The sequence below is a fragment of the Triturus cristatus genome, chromosome 5_1 (genome assembly GCF_964204655.1).
Source record: "Triturus cristatus chromosome 5_1, aTriCri1.1, whole genome shotgun sequence".
NCBI lineage: Eukaryota > Metazoa > Chordata > Amphibia > Caudata > Salamandridae > Triturus > Triturus cristatus.
The window spans coordinates 329,465,512-329,479,263 of record NC_140587.1 but is presented as its reverse complement, the minus strand read 5'-3'; positions in this window follow the sequence as shown (position 1 = coordinate 329,479,263).

Here is a 13,752-nt window from a genome sequence, read left to right as displayed (position 1 = left end):
CCGATTTCCCGTTTGAGACTGCTAAAAAAGGTTGTACATGTGGCCATTATTTCACTAATGAGTTATGCTTCAAAACTATCACTTGTAATTATTTCTTAGTGCAGTGCTGTGAGGTGTGTAGAGACTTTGTCATATTTTACATGATGTTTGTTATATGATTTAGATAGCAAGCATTCTCAATGCTCGGCTCATGCATAGGTCCTAAAAGCCAAGCCACACTCACACTCCTGGCTCAACTCTCCCTGTTAATTTGTTGGTTCACCCCCTCTAAGAAAGCATTAACCTTTATGTCAGAGGTAGGTGGCCATATAGTGGCTGAATGCACAGCATGGAACTAGAAAATTAGTAATCATTGCTTTGTCATTAATTCTTGGAGGAGGAGATTAGAGTGTGTGACATGCATCAACATTTAATTTTTGGCAGTTTTAAACAGCACAAACAAAATGGGACTGTTTTGGTTGCACTAGCAGAATCTGGGTGACTGTCAAACAGGCTTTATTCTCCCTTTTCAAGAATTAAGGACAAAGCATTAACCTTTGATGTTTGAGATGGTTACCCATCTAGTAGCTGAATTGCACCGCGTGAACATGGAAAATTGGGGATCAATCTTGCCTTCACTGCTCAACCAAAATGCGTGATCCATCGCTAGTGTGTGGAATACAAAGCATGCACGTTTATTACCGACCCATCCATTTTCCTGTATAGCTTCAATGATTCCTTTGATACTTTGATAACTTCTATCTTCTGCTTATCAGCGTCCAGTAAGGGTGATTTTGTAGCCATCCCACATGCATCCTTCTCCGTCATCTATCTCTATGTGGGATTATGAACATTTGCTATAATCTCTATAGCTTCTTTCGATACAGAGATATTCATAGTCATTCATTGAGTACAATAGACGTCACTGTATTTAATCATAGTATTTTGCTGTCATTCATTCAATACAGAAAGAATAGGTAATATTAATAGCAGTAAGTTACAATCATTCAATTCTGTAAAACAATAATGGTATGTTGATCATTAGCTTAATGTAGAGGGATTAACTCATAATGATGATAGCATGCAGGTGCAAGTCCGGAGGAGAGACAGGGAAGGCAACATTGGAAGGACCAGGGTATCACAGGATGAAGTTGGTGCAATGGCACAAGGGTCTAGAAGCTTGGGGGCCCACCACAATCTGATTATTGCTGTATTTTACAATTTATACAGTGGCTAGAGGGGCCATTTCCTTCCTTGCACCAAGGCCCATAGGGATTGGAGTCACAAACTATAGGGGGTTGCATGGGAATGCCCATGTACCGTCCCTAGTTTTCCACCCTAAGGCAAAGTAAAGCATAACGCTACGCTTGCATTACTGTGGGGTTACTTTTGCAGTGCAAAACATGTTGGTACTGTTAGTAAATCCCAAAATCAACACTTGGCGCCAGTTTGTATCACTTTTGAGTGGCAAAACTGGTGCAGAGTTGTCATATTTGGCCCCTATACTTTAGCACTTCTCTGGATAGAGCAGCCTCATTTTTAATACATTACCCTTATCCTGAAGTAAATGTTGTTCATGCAATACAAAGTCATTTGCTTTCTTTACGAGGACCCAGGATTTGAAGTGCAGCCAGACTGATAATACCTTCAGTATGCTTGTTAAACAAAGACCCTCTCAAGATTATACTGCATTTTGCTATCCTTTCCCTTTACATGGATAACCTGGGTAACAGAGGTATATAGTGATTTGATATAGCAGGTAATCTCTTATTGGTATTGATTTTATCCAGGCTGAAATCGTAAATTGTTGCCCAACTACAGCTAGTACAGGCCTGCACCTGCAGAGAGCCACGGCTGTGATAGAAGTGAGACCATCAGCCCCTGTTCAGGTCAGGTGTTTTTTATCCACTTTATTTTGATTGGATAATACAGGAATAGAGTTTGAGCATGAGTTTGAAGCGATCAGATCGCACGCCTCCAAGGGGAGAGAAAAAAAAAAAAGAAGTACCATTGTATATTCAAAGAGACATGGCAAAAAGAATTTCCCTTCATTTTGAAACCTAGAAATGGGCCAGGCAGTGCATTTTGTGCGTCAGATTTCATCACTACCCATGATGGTAGGAATGATATATTAATGCATGTCAATACACCAAAACACAAAAATAGTGAGCTGTCACAGACTTAGACTAGAAAAACGACAGATTCATTTGTCGGCACAGGCAGTAGAGGATATTGACGAAAAGGTGATAAAAGCTGAAGTTTTGTTTCTTGGCTTCCTAATAGAACATAACATACCCCTAGCTGTCTCTGATCACGCCGGTTCACTTTTCAAATGAATGTTTCTGGATTCAACAATAGCTGCAAAACTCACCCGTGGAAGGACAAAAACCTGTCACATAGTTAATGGAGCCATTGCCCCATACAGTATTGATGAGGTAAAAAAGGTTCTAGAGAAGAAAACTTGGTTTGTCCTAGCAACTGACGGAAGTAGTGATGGAAATGATAAATATCTTCCTAATTTAGTGCGCCATGAAGATCCAAATACAGGGCACATAGTTACATCATTGGTTGATATGCCTTCTATTGTTGCAGGAGATGCCCAGACCTTGTTTGACACATGCAACCACGTTATCAGAGAAATAAATCTCAGTTGGAACAACTGTGCAACATATTCCTCTGATAACACTAATTGCATGGATGGTAAGCAACAATCTACTCAGTAAAATCAGGAGTGAAGAAAAGGACGAGAAACAAAAAGTGTATGATGTTGGTTGTCCTTGTCATTTATGTAATTTGAGTGCACAAAAAGCATCCAAAGCACTGTCTGTCAACGTTGATGATATGCTCCTATACATATATTACCACTTTGAAAAAAGTGTGAAGTGCAAAGGTCTACTCAGAGAGTATATGAATTTTACTGAGACAGAAGTCAGGAAAGTGATTAAACATGTCAGTACTAGGTGGCTAAGCTTGGGAACGTCTGCAGGGTGAACGCTAAAGCAATGGGACTCACTAAAGTCTTACTTTCTTTCAAACTTTGATGAGGATTCTAAAAGCAATAAGAAAAAGGGAAAATCTGGTGATCGAGAGCTACAACTTGTAAAGCTTTTCAAAACCCAATGACAAAACTTTATTTCATGTTTGTTCAGGCTGTGCTTTTGACTTTTTCAATCTATTACTTCAAAGTGAGGCTCCAATGATACATGTTCTTCACTGTTCAGCAATGCATCTTTTCCAAAATTTGATGGCCAACTTTATGAAACCTCAAGTTATGGGGGGAGGAGGGCGTGGCCGGCCGACACCCATGATGGCCGCTCGGGAGTAGCGCTCCGATCACCACCTAACTAAAATCTCCTCACATCCATTTAAACCTAGCCGTTTTGCCCATTACTGCAGACTGGGAGCGCCTGGTGTCCAGGCGTCACCCACTTTAACAGCGAAGAAAATCTGACCTCCCATCTGCAAGTTATCCGCTCTGGAGACGCTGACCCTTTGGTATCGCTTTGTTCGCCCTTAGTTGGTAGGGAATGCCCAGACGTGGGTCCCTTGCTCACTTTGCCACTGGATTCAAGGTAGCCTGGCTGATGAGGGTTATGAACCCGAAACCGGTCCCAGGATGCTTGTTTCTGGTCCAGTGAAGACATGGCTTGGCAGTTCGGGCTGAACTGTTCCCATGAGGCACAGGGTCACACTGATTTGCATACGGCCATGTCTGAACTGGGGTGGTGGAGTGAGCTAAAGAATGATGATGGATTAAACCCAGATCAGTTGACTGGGGGTGAGTGTTTGATTCGCTCAAGCGCTCCGTCCATCATCCCCTTTGGTATCGCTTTGTTTGCCCTTAGTTGGCAGGGAATGCCCAGACGTGGGTCCCTTGCTCACTTTGCCACTGGATTCAAGGTAGCCTGGCTGATGAGGGTTATGAATCCGAAACCGGTCCCAGGATTCTTGTTTCCGGTCCAGTGAAGACATGGCTTGGCAGTTCGGGCTGAACTGTTCCCATGAGGCACAGGGTCAGACTGATTTGCATATGGCCATGTCTGAACTGGGGTGGTGGAGTGAGCTAAAGAATGATGATGGCTTAAACCCAGATCAGTTGACTGGGGGTGAGTGTTTGATTCGCTCAAGCGCTCCGTCCATCATCCCCTTTGGTATCGCTTTGTTCACCCTTAGTTGGCAGGGAATGCCCAGACGTGGGTCCCTTGCTCACTTTGCCACTGGATTTAAGGTAGCCTGGCTGATGAGGGTTATGAATCCGAAACCGGTCCCAGGATTCTTGTTTCCGGTCCAGTGAAGACATGGCTTGGCAGTTCGGGCTGAACTGTTCCCATGAGGCACAGGGTCAGACTGATTTGCATATGGCCATGTCTGAACTGGGGTGGTGGAGTGAGCTAAAGAATGATGATGGCTTAAACCCAGATCAGTTGACTGGGGGTGAGTGTTTGATTCGCTCAAGCGCTCCGTCCATCATCCCCTTTGGTATCGCTTTGTTCACCCTTAGTTGGCAGGGAATGCCCAGACGTGGGTCCCTTGCTCACTTTGCCACTGGATTTAAGGTAGCCTGGCTGATGAGGGTTATGAACCCGAAACCGGTCCCAGGATGCTTGTTTCCGGTCCAGTGAAGACATGGCTTGGCAGTTCGGGCTGAACTGTTCCCATGAGGCACAGGGTCAGACTGATTTGCACATGGCCATGTCTGAACTGGGGTGGTGGAGTGAGCTAAAGAATGATGATGGATTAAACCCAGATCAGTTGACGGTGGTGAGTGTTCGATTCACTCAAGCGCTCCGTCCATCATCCCCTTTGGTATCGCTTTGTTCGCCCTTAGTTGGCAGGGAATGCCCAGACGTGGGTCCCTTGCTCACTTTGCCACTGGATTCAAGGTAGCCTGGCTGAAGAGGGTTATGAACCCGAAACCGGTCCCAGGATGCATGTTTCCGGTATAGTGAAGACATGGCTTGGCAGTTCGGGCTAAACTGTTCCCATGAGGCACAGGGTCAGACTGATTTGCATATGGCCATTTCTGAACTGGGGTCGTGGAGTGAGCTAAAGAATGATGATGGATTAAACCCAGATCAGTTGACTGGGGGTGAGTGTTTGATTCGCTCAAGTGCTCCGTCCATTATCCCCTTTGGTATCGCATTGTTCGCCCTTAGTTGGCAGGGAATGCCCAGACGTGGGTCCCTTGCTCCCTTTGCCACTTGATTCAAGGTAGCCTGGCTGATGAGGGTTATGAACCCGAAACCGGTCCGAGGATGCTTGTTTCCGGTCCAGTAAAGACATGGCTTGGTAGTTCGGGCTGAACTGTTCCCATGAGGCACAGGGTCAGACTGATTTGCATATGGCCATGTCTGAACTGGGGTGGTGGAGTGAGCTAAAGAATGATAATGGATTAAACCCAGATCAGTTAACTGGGGGTGAGTGTTTGATTCGGTCAAGCGCTCCATCCATCATCCCCTTTGGTATCGCTTTGTTCGCCCTTAGTTGGCAGGGAATGCCCAGACGTGGGTCCCTTGCTCACTTTGCCACTGGATTCAAGGTAGCCTGGCTGATGAGGGTTATGAACCCGAAACCGGTCCCAGGATGCTTGTTTCCGGTCCAGTGAAGACATGGCTTGGCAGTTTGGGCTGAACTGTTCCCATGAGGCACAGGGTCAGACTGATTTGCATATGGCCATGTCTGAACTGGGGTGGTTGAGTGAGCAAAAGAATGATGATGGATTAAACCCAGATCAGTTGACTGGGGGTGAGTGTTTGATTCACTCAAGCGCTCCGTCCATCATCCCCTTTGGTATCGCTTTGTTCGCCCTTAGTTGGCAGGGAATGCCCAGACGTGGGTCCCTTGCTCACTTTGCCACTGGATTCAAGGTAGCCTGGCTGATGAGGGTTATGAACCTGAAACCGGTCCCCGGATGCTTGTTTACGGTCCAGTGAAGACATGGCTTGGCAGTTCGGGCTGAACTGTTCCCATGAGGCACAGGGTCAGACTGATTTGCATATGGCCATGTCTGAACTGGGGTGGTGGAGTGAGCTAAAGAATGATGATGGGTTAAATCCAGATCAGTTGACTGGGGGTGAGTGTTTGATTCGCTCAAGCGCTCCGTCCATCATCCCCTTTGGTATCGCTTTGTTCACCCTTAGTTGGCAGGGAATGCCCAGACGTGGGTCCCTTGCTCACTTTGCCACTGGATTCAAGGTAGCCTGGCTGATGAGGGTTATGGACCCGAAACCGGTCCCAGGATGCTTGTTTCCGGTCCAGTGAAGACATGGCTTGGCAGTTCGGGCTGAACTGTTCCCATGAGGCACAGGGTCAGACTGATTTGCATATGGCCATGTCTGAACTGGGGTGGTGGAGTGAGCTAAAGAATGATGATGGATTAAACCCAGATCAGTTGACTGGGGGTGAGTGTTTGATTCGCTCAAAAGCTCCGTCCATCATCCCCTTTGGTATCGCTTTTTTCGCCCTTAGTTGGCAGGGAATGCCCAGACGTGGGTCCCTTGCTCACTTTGCCACTGGATTCAAGGTAGCCTGGCTGATGAGGGTTATAAACCCGAAACCGGTCCCAGGATGCTTGTTTCCGCTCCAGTGAAGACATGGCTTGGCAGTTCGGGCTGAACTGTTCCCATGAGGCACAGGGTCAGACTGATTTGCATATGGCCATGTCTGAACTGGGGTGGTGGAGTGATCTAAAGAATGATGATAGATTAAACCCAGGTCAGTTGACTGGGGGTGAGTGTTTGATTCGCTCAAGCGCTCCGTCCATCATCCCCTTTGGTATCGCTTTGTTCGCCCTTAGTTGGCAGGGAATGCCCAGACGTGGGTCCCTTGCTCACTTTGCCACTGGATTCAAGGTAGCCTGGCTGATGAGGGTTATGAACCCGAAACCGGTCCCAGGATGCTTGTTTCCGGTCCAGTGAAGACATGGCTTGGCAGTTCGGGCTGAACTGTTCCCATGAGGCACAGAGTCAGACTGATTTGCATATGGCCATGTCTGAACTGGGGTGGTGGAGTGAGCTAAAGAATGATGATGGATTAAACCCAGATCAGTTGACTGGGTGTGAGTGTTTGATTCGCTCAAGCGCTCCGTCCATCATCCCCTTTAGTATTGCTTTGACCGCGAGGAGTGGCAAGATCCGGCCGTGATGTCGCATGGCCCATTTGATACACGAGGCCGGTGCATCAGACGAGGGCCCGGAGGCTCTGCGGTGCAAGCTGCTGTGCGCCCCCCCCCCCCGTCTCGAAGCCTCCCGTCACCTCAATTCCAGGTTGCTTGCTTGCCTGGATCTCTCCGGAGCTGCGGTGGGAGCCACCGGTGGTACGCGAGCAGACTGAGGCTGTGTGTGGGCTCTGGTGTGCGCGGCCACCCTGAGACTCATTGCGCGCCTCCCGTACTGTGGCAACTGGCGGGAGTGTGTGGTGGGGGCCGCGTTTGGGGCCGGTCCCTTCCCCCACGTTGCATCTGGACTGTTGTGCGCTCGGCACTGGGTGGGTGAGTTAACCTCCAGGTGAGGTTCTATTTTCTCATTGTTGGTCGCGCCCCTCCCCCACAACTACATGCCAGCCTGAATGCAACACTTCAGACAGCAGGAGACTTTTCGGGCCTTTTGAAAGCTGGATGCCCCCTGTGTGCTGGGTGTACTACAGTGCAATCAATAAGTAGTCAGCCCCTATGCTCCTTTGAGGCTCTGGAACTTTCTCTGCACTCAGCAGTCACGCTTAAACCAGGGCACTGGAGGATGGAACCGCGGTGCGAGAGGTGTGGCCGCTGAGAACTACGTTATAGATATCCTAATTTGAGCACGGTTGCAGGGGCCCCGGTGAGGTTCACGCACTATCGGTGCTTAGTGAAGTGCTAATTATCACTACTACTATTTGACCGCGCTGCCGGCGGATCCTGCTATTTAGGCCTGCACTGCTCCTCTTTCCTGAGCTCCTCATCAAATATTCAAGTTTGACGCCATGGCCACCGCAAAGGGCTCTAGGCAGTCCCATGAGGTGAAACTAGCTATATTTGCCCACTCTACGTCGGAAACGGTCTAAGGGAAACAGGACGAATTTAAAACTAAGCAGCCGGCCGACGAGGGAGCCCCGACGCTGGTAGACGTAATGGAGGCCATTCAGGGGATTTGTATGCTCTGGAGCACAAGATCGACACGGTGTCTATCAAAGTTACTCTCATACTTGCTGATTTACTAAATATGGGCGAAAGGGTCAAGGCGACCGAGTATTCAGTTTCAGCCCCTCAACACACTACAAAACAGCTTGAGTCTACAGTCAAGCGACTCCAGATCCATACATCGGACCTCGCAGCTAAGTTGGAGGATTATGAAGGACGCGCACGCAGAAACAATGTGCGTATTCTAGGGGTTCCTGAAAAAGCAGAGGGGCAAGCCACAGATCTGTTTGTCGAAGACTTGATTACGAAACACCTACAACCTGGGTCCCTCTCCCAATACTTTTCAGTGGATGGCGCCCATAGAGTGACTGGGGGCCACCCGAAGCCAGGAGCACCTCCGCGTCCCATCCTCGCAAGAATTTTCAATTTCCGTGACAGAGACGTTATTCTCCAAACGGCAAGGGCCGCCCCGTCGCTTAAATTTGAGAACTCGACCATAACCTTTTCCCCGACCTTGACTTATAAGGTTCAATTGAAACGCAGGTCCTTTCTGGAAGTGAAACACGTGCTCAGAGGCCACAATTTGAAATACGCAATGCTTTTCCCAGCAAAACTGCGAGTGCAAGCAGATGGAAAGTTGTTGTTCTTTCAGACCCCGGAAGACACTTGGGATTGGCTGGAAAGTTTGCGGTCCTCCGGCTCGCAGCGACACTCTTCCCCTAATCGCATGCAAAGACAGGGGGGTCAACTGGAGAGGACTGATCAAGATGATGGTATCTGATTCACGGTCGACCACAATCCATGGCGGTTGCCCGTCCTACCCATCACGAACTACCGTGCCCCTTGATCTAGTACTGGAACTATGTGCTGCCATCTGCTCATGGGGGCAAGGGTGACTATATTTGTTGAACGATTGTTGTGATTTCTATTTTTTCTGTATATTTCATATTCAGGGGTCGCAACCTATGCTTACCAAGGTTCTGGACCGGCTGCTGCTGGTCGTAACGGGGGGTGGGGTCGGCCACTGTGGGTGGATATGTATCAACCCCATCATTGTACATGAGGACTGATGTGCGATATCTTGGGCAAACATTACTGTTTTTACAGGGGATGTAGGCCCCATTTTAGGGTAGTTTCGGCTGTGGAGCACTCCCATCTATACAGTCTACTTGTTCTGGGTATCCAGGCACTCTGCAAAATTGGGGGGTGGGCAGTCCTAAGTCCACGTTGCAGGGAGACAGGGTGGGGGAGGGTCCCAGGGAGTTTCATTGGGTTTTATTGTAGTCTTTTTTTGTGGGTTCTGTGCAGTCTGATCGATGAGGTCGCCCCTGAAGTCACTTGGGTCGCTATTAGCAGACTTAGAAAATTTTCCATGGTAAAAAATGTACTACTTTTATCATTGAGTCTAGCAGTACAGAATTGTATTGGTATTCATTGTTGTCCCGTTGCCACTGTGGGAAGCGAGGCCACCAGTCCTATGTATAGATGGATGTCGACCATAACATGACTTCACCACCAGGTCGTCTTAAATTACTTTCATGGAATGTGAATGGTCTAGGAGATCGAATTAAGAGGGAAATAGTATTGCAGTACCTAAAACGTCACGCCCCTGACCTAGTATTACTTCAAGAAACGCATATCGAAGTTACCTCCTACTGTGCACTCAACAGATGGGGTTATAAAATGATAGCTTATGCGGGTTACGCTCGGGGATCCAGGGGGGTGGGCATCCTGGCATGCAGTTCCCGCCCCTTCCAAGTACATAAAATCACTCCCGACCCTCTTGGTCAATTTGTTACGGGCTCAAGACAATGGGAGGGTAGGTCCCTCAACGTAACCCACTTATACTGATAGATGTATGACGTGTATGCTACCCTACAACCAGACAATACACCTTCTATTCCGGGGTTCATGGGAGTATGTCCCGTATAGATTATCTCTTCTGCAAAGCCGCCCAACTCCCCATGTTCAGTGAGATCTCCTTTCTTCCCAGGGGTAACTCTGACCACTCTCCTATCATGAGTCATTATGGTGGTGTGCTACCCCCACTTGCCTCGAAATGGTTCTCAACCCTTGGTACCTTAGCGTACCAGAGATACGAGACAAACTGGTGAAGGCTACCCAAAACTAATTCACTGACAATGATGGCTCTGTCGAGTCAGATGTAACGCTACGGGAGGCATGTAAGACAGTGATTCGGGGTTGCGGGGTGGCGGCAGTGGCGGGCCACAGGAAAGAAAAGCGTAGACGATTGGAAGAAATAGAGAAGGAGGTGGCCCTTCTCGAAAACTAATTGGTGGCATCTGCATCCTTAGACGCCTTACATAAACTAGCCGTAAAACAAAAAGAATATAGAGATATCCCAGACGATACAGCCAGGACCCAGTATTGGGCCACTCAACACCGTGAGTATGATATCGGTCACAAAGCCAGTAAGTTGTTGGCGTGGCTTGACAGGCGAAAGTTAGCCAATAGGTGGGTGGCTGAAATTGTAGATCCAAATGGCGTGAGGCACCATGATAGAGTTGGGATTGCGGAGACATTCGCCAACTATTTTGAGCATGTTTATATTCCTTCATCCACGTCCACTCAGGAAGCAGCAGCTGAACTACTCTCACTTCTGCCCCTGCCAGTGTTAGATCCCCAGGACGTCACAGAGCTTGACGCTACCTTGACTCCTGATGAGGTGTCTAAGGGAATGGGCGCGCCACAATCTGGAAAAGCCATGGGCTCGAGTGGCCTTCCAATCGAACTTAAGAAAATTGTCTCTTCAACGATTGCCCAGTTTCTCATGCAATTGTATGCCGAAGGTGCCGCTCGAGGGGTTCTTCCTGAAACGCAGAGATTAGCAAATATTGCACTCGTACACAACAATCATTTACAATGCAATAGGTCTCGCATTTATGCGAGTTTAAGCTATTGGCATTGTAAATGAAAATGCCTTTTATTTATGTTTTAAAAACCAAAACATAAACAAAAGGCATTTACAATGCTAATGGATGAAACTCGCGTAAATGCGAGGCCTAATGCATTATTAATGCTTGTTTCTTATGGAACGCTGTGAAGCCTAACTCATGCAACTCACGTATTTTTCGGGTTGCTTTTGTTGTTTAACTTTTAAGAAAGTAAAATTACAAAATACTTTTTGGGAAGGCGCAGCATTTTAAGCCCTCTGCAAATGACAGTATCTTTAAAGCTGTATTGTGGGAATTCATTTTATATGCGACATGAACGCGGGAAGAACATTTGAGAGAAGGACCTTTTGATGTTTACCTAATACTCGTAATATGGCCACATTGTTTAAAAGTCATTCGACAAACTTCCCCATGTTTGCTTCCGAGCACACAAACGCATCGGTCATATTACAATATGTGTTTAGAACCATAATGGGTCAGTAGTAATATTGTAATGCAATCATATTTAGAATATTCAGCTAAACTTCTGAGTGATTCTGCTTCAGAAGTTTATTATGTGTATTCTCTGTATAAAATATTCAAAGCACTCATATACAACAGTGATGTCTATATTTTTATTTTGCGAATTGGAAACATTGGCATAAAACATTTTTAAAATTCTTGAAGCGCTTTGATCCTCCTTTTATTCGTAAAATGTCCCTTGCCGATGGACGTGCTCTAGAAGTGTGCGTATTCATGTGAAACCCCAGCATACCATGAGTTGGGAGTTTCTTCCCAGGAAGCAAACACCTGTTTCAGCAATAAGGGACTTTCACACGTGACACGGATCAAACTACAGGGAAGGAGGCGAGTTGCCATTACGCATGGTAAAGTATACAGGTGAGTAATTTAATTGCACATTACCCATCTGATATGTAGTTAGACCATAACCTCGTGCAGAGTATTCAGCTGCCTAACAAGTACAAAACAAAATAAATGTGACCTTGGGTAATGTAACTGGTGCTCATACAGCACTCCTATACCTTCGGCTCGAGTTCGCGCTATATAAATCGCACAGAACTATACAGGGGTGTTACTCTTTAAATGGATTTCCCACTTGAAAATACTTTGAGGCTTTTTTATGTTCAACAGTGCCCCCAAGTGGGTTAAGCTAGCAACAGTCTTTCTTCTTTGTGGTGCGTTCACTTTCACTTGTCTGAATGCCGCTAGCGGTACGCGTTCACATCGCTTGTCCAGGCACGCACATGTTTTGTCCCCCTTCGGCCAAGAAACCGACAACAATAGATCTTGCCAAAGCGAGCAGCGCTCATGCGCTGCGTCGCTAGGCGAGACCTAAAAAAGAGGAAGCCCCTGAGCAATGCTGTTCATACAGACCTATTTCTCTCCTTGATCCGGAGGTCAAGATTTTGGCTAAAATTTTGGCCCTCCGCCTCTCGCCCTATCTCCATAGCCTGATACATCCGGACCAGTCCTGCTTTATGCCTGCTAGAAATACCGCAGTCAATCTCCGTTGTCTTTTTGGGGTACTGGGGAGGGCCTCTACCATACAAGAAGAGTCAGTGATCATGTCTTTAGACGCCAAGATGGCTTTCGATATGATGGAGTAGGCCTTTTTGTTTGCCTCACTCGAGAGATACGGATTTGGTGATCGATTTTTATCCTGGGTGCGTCTACATTATTCAAAACCCCTGGCCCGAATTGTGGTTAATGGTGGCAGGTGGGCAATCTTTGAGTTAGGAAAGTGTACGAGACAGGGCTGCCCCCTGTCGCCTTGTTATTTGCTCTAGCGCTTGAACCCCTAGCTCTATGGATTAGGGGTGATCCCCTCATTCGGGGGCTTAACTGGTCGCCGGAGTGGTCGGATAAAATCTTCCTCTATGCTGACGACATCCTACTCTATTTGGCTAGGCCCCGATTTTCGATTCACAGGATACTACATATTTTTGTCTTTTTCCAAAAGTTTTCCGGCTATACCATTAACTGGGATAAATCATTGGTCTACGTTTTGAGCGGGGAACCCCTGATCCTTCCCACGGGCTGCGGCACAAACATAGTTACAGACGGCTTCCAAATCTCGGCATATACATCACCAGGGATGCAAAGGTCTTCCATCAACAGAATCTGTTACCCCCTTTACATGGCCTTTGAGCCGATGTGCAGCACTGGAAAACATTACCTCTTACACTACTAGATAGAGCTGCCCTTTATAAAATGATCGTGTAACAGGGGGAAAGGCCAGGACCTGTTTTGTTTTGGCGTCTTTAAATTAACGCTAGACCAAACAATTTATTTTCATTTGATCTGGTACTTTATTTATACCTTTTATTCCACTATTTTTAAAAATATTTGTTATATACTCGAAACAGAAAGAGACGATAAAGTCCTTATACAGAAAGTGCTTATGTACATGTGGTTCACAAAACATTAAACAGCGATATTGTGTTTCGAATACACAATATAAACAAACATGAGTGAAAAAAATCATAAACCATACATCCTATTATATTGATGATCTTGTGTTACCTTTAGCATCAAGGTCTGAGTATTATTTCATATCTAAATATTATTTCATAGACATTTCAAAGATGTTATATGCATCAACGTTTCAATTAAGAAAGAGGGAACACAGGGAGTTGTTTAACTTCTGCCTATTTTTTGTTTCATTTATCGACTCTGGAAGCTGTGTTCTCTATTAAAGAGTGGGTAACTTTTCTTCGCGTTAATTTACTCACAGGAACATTT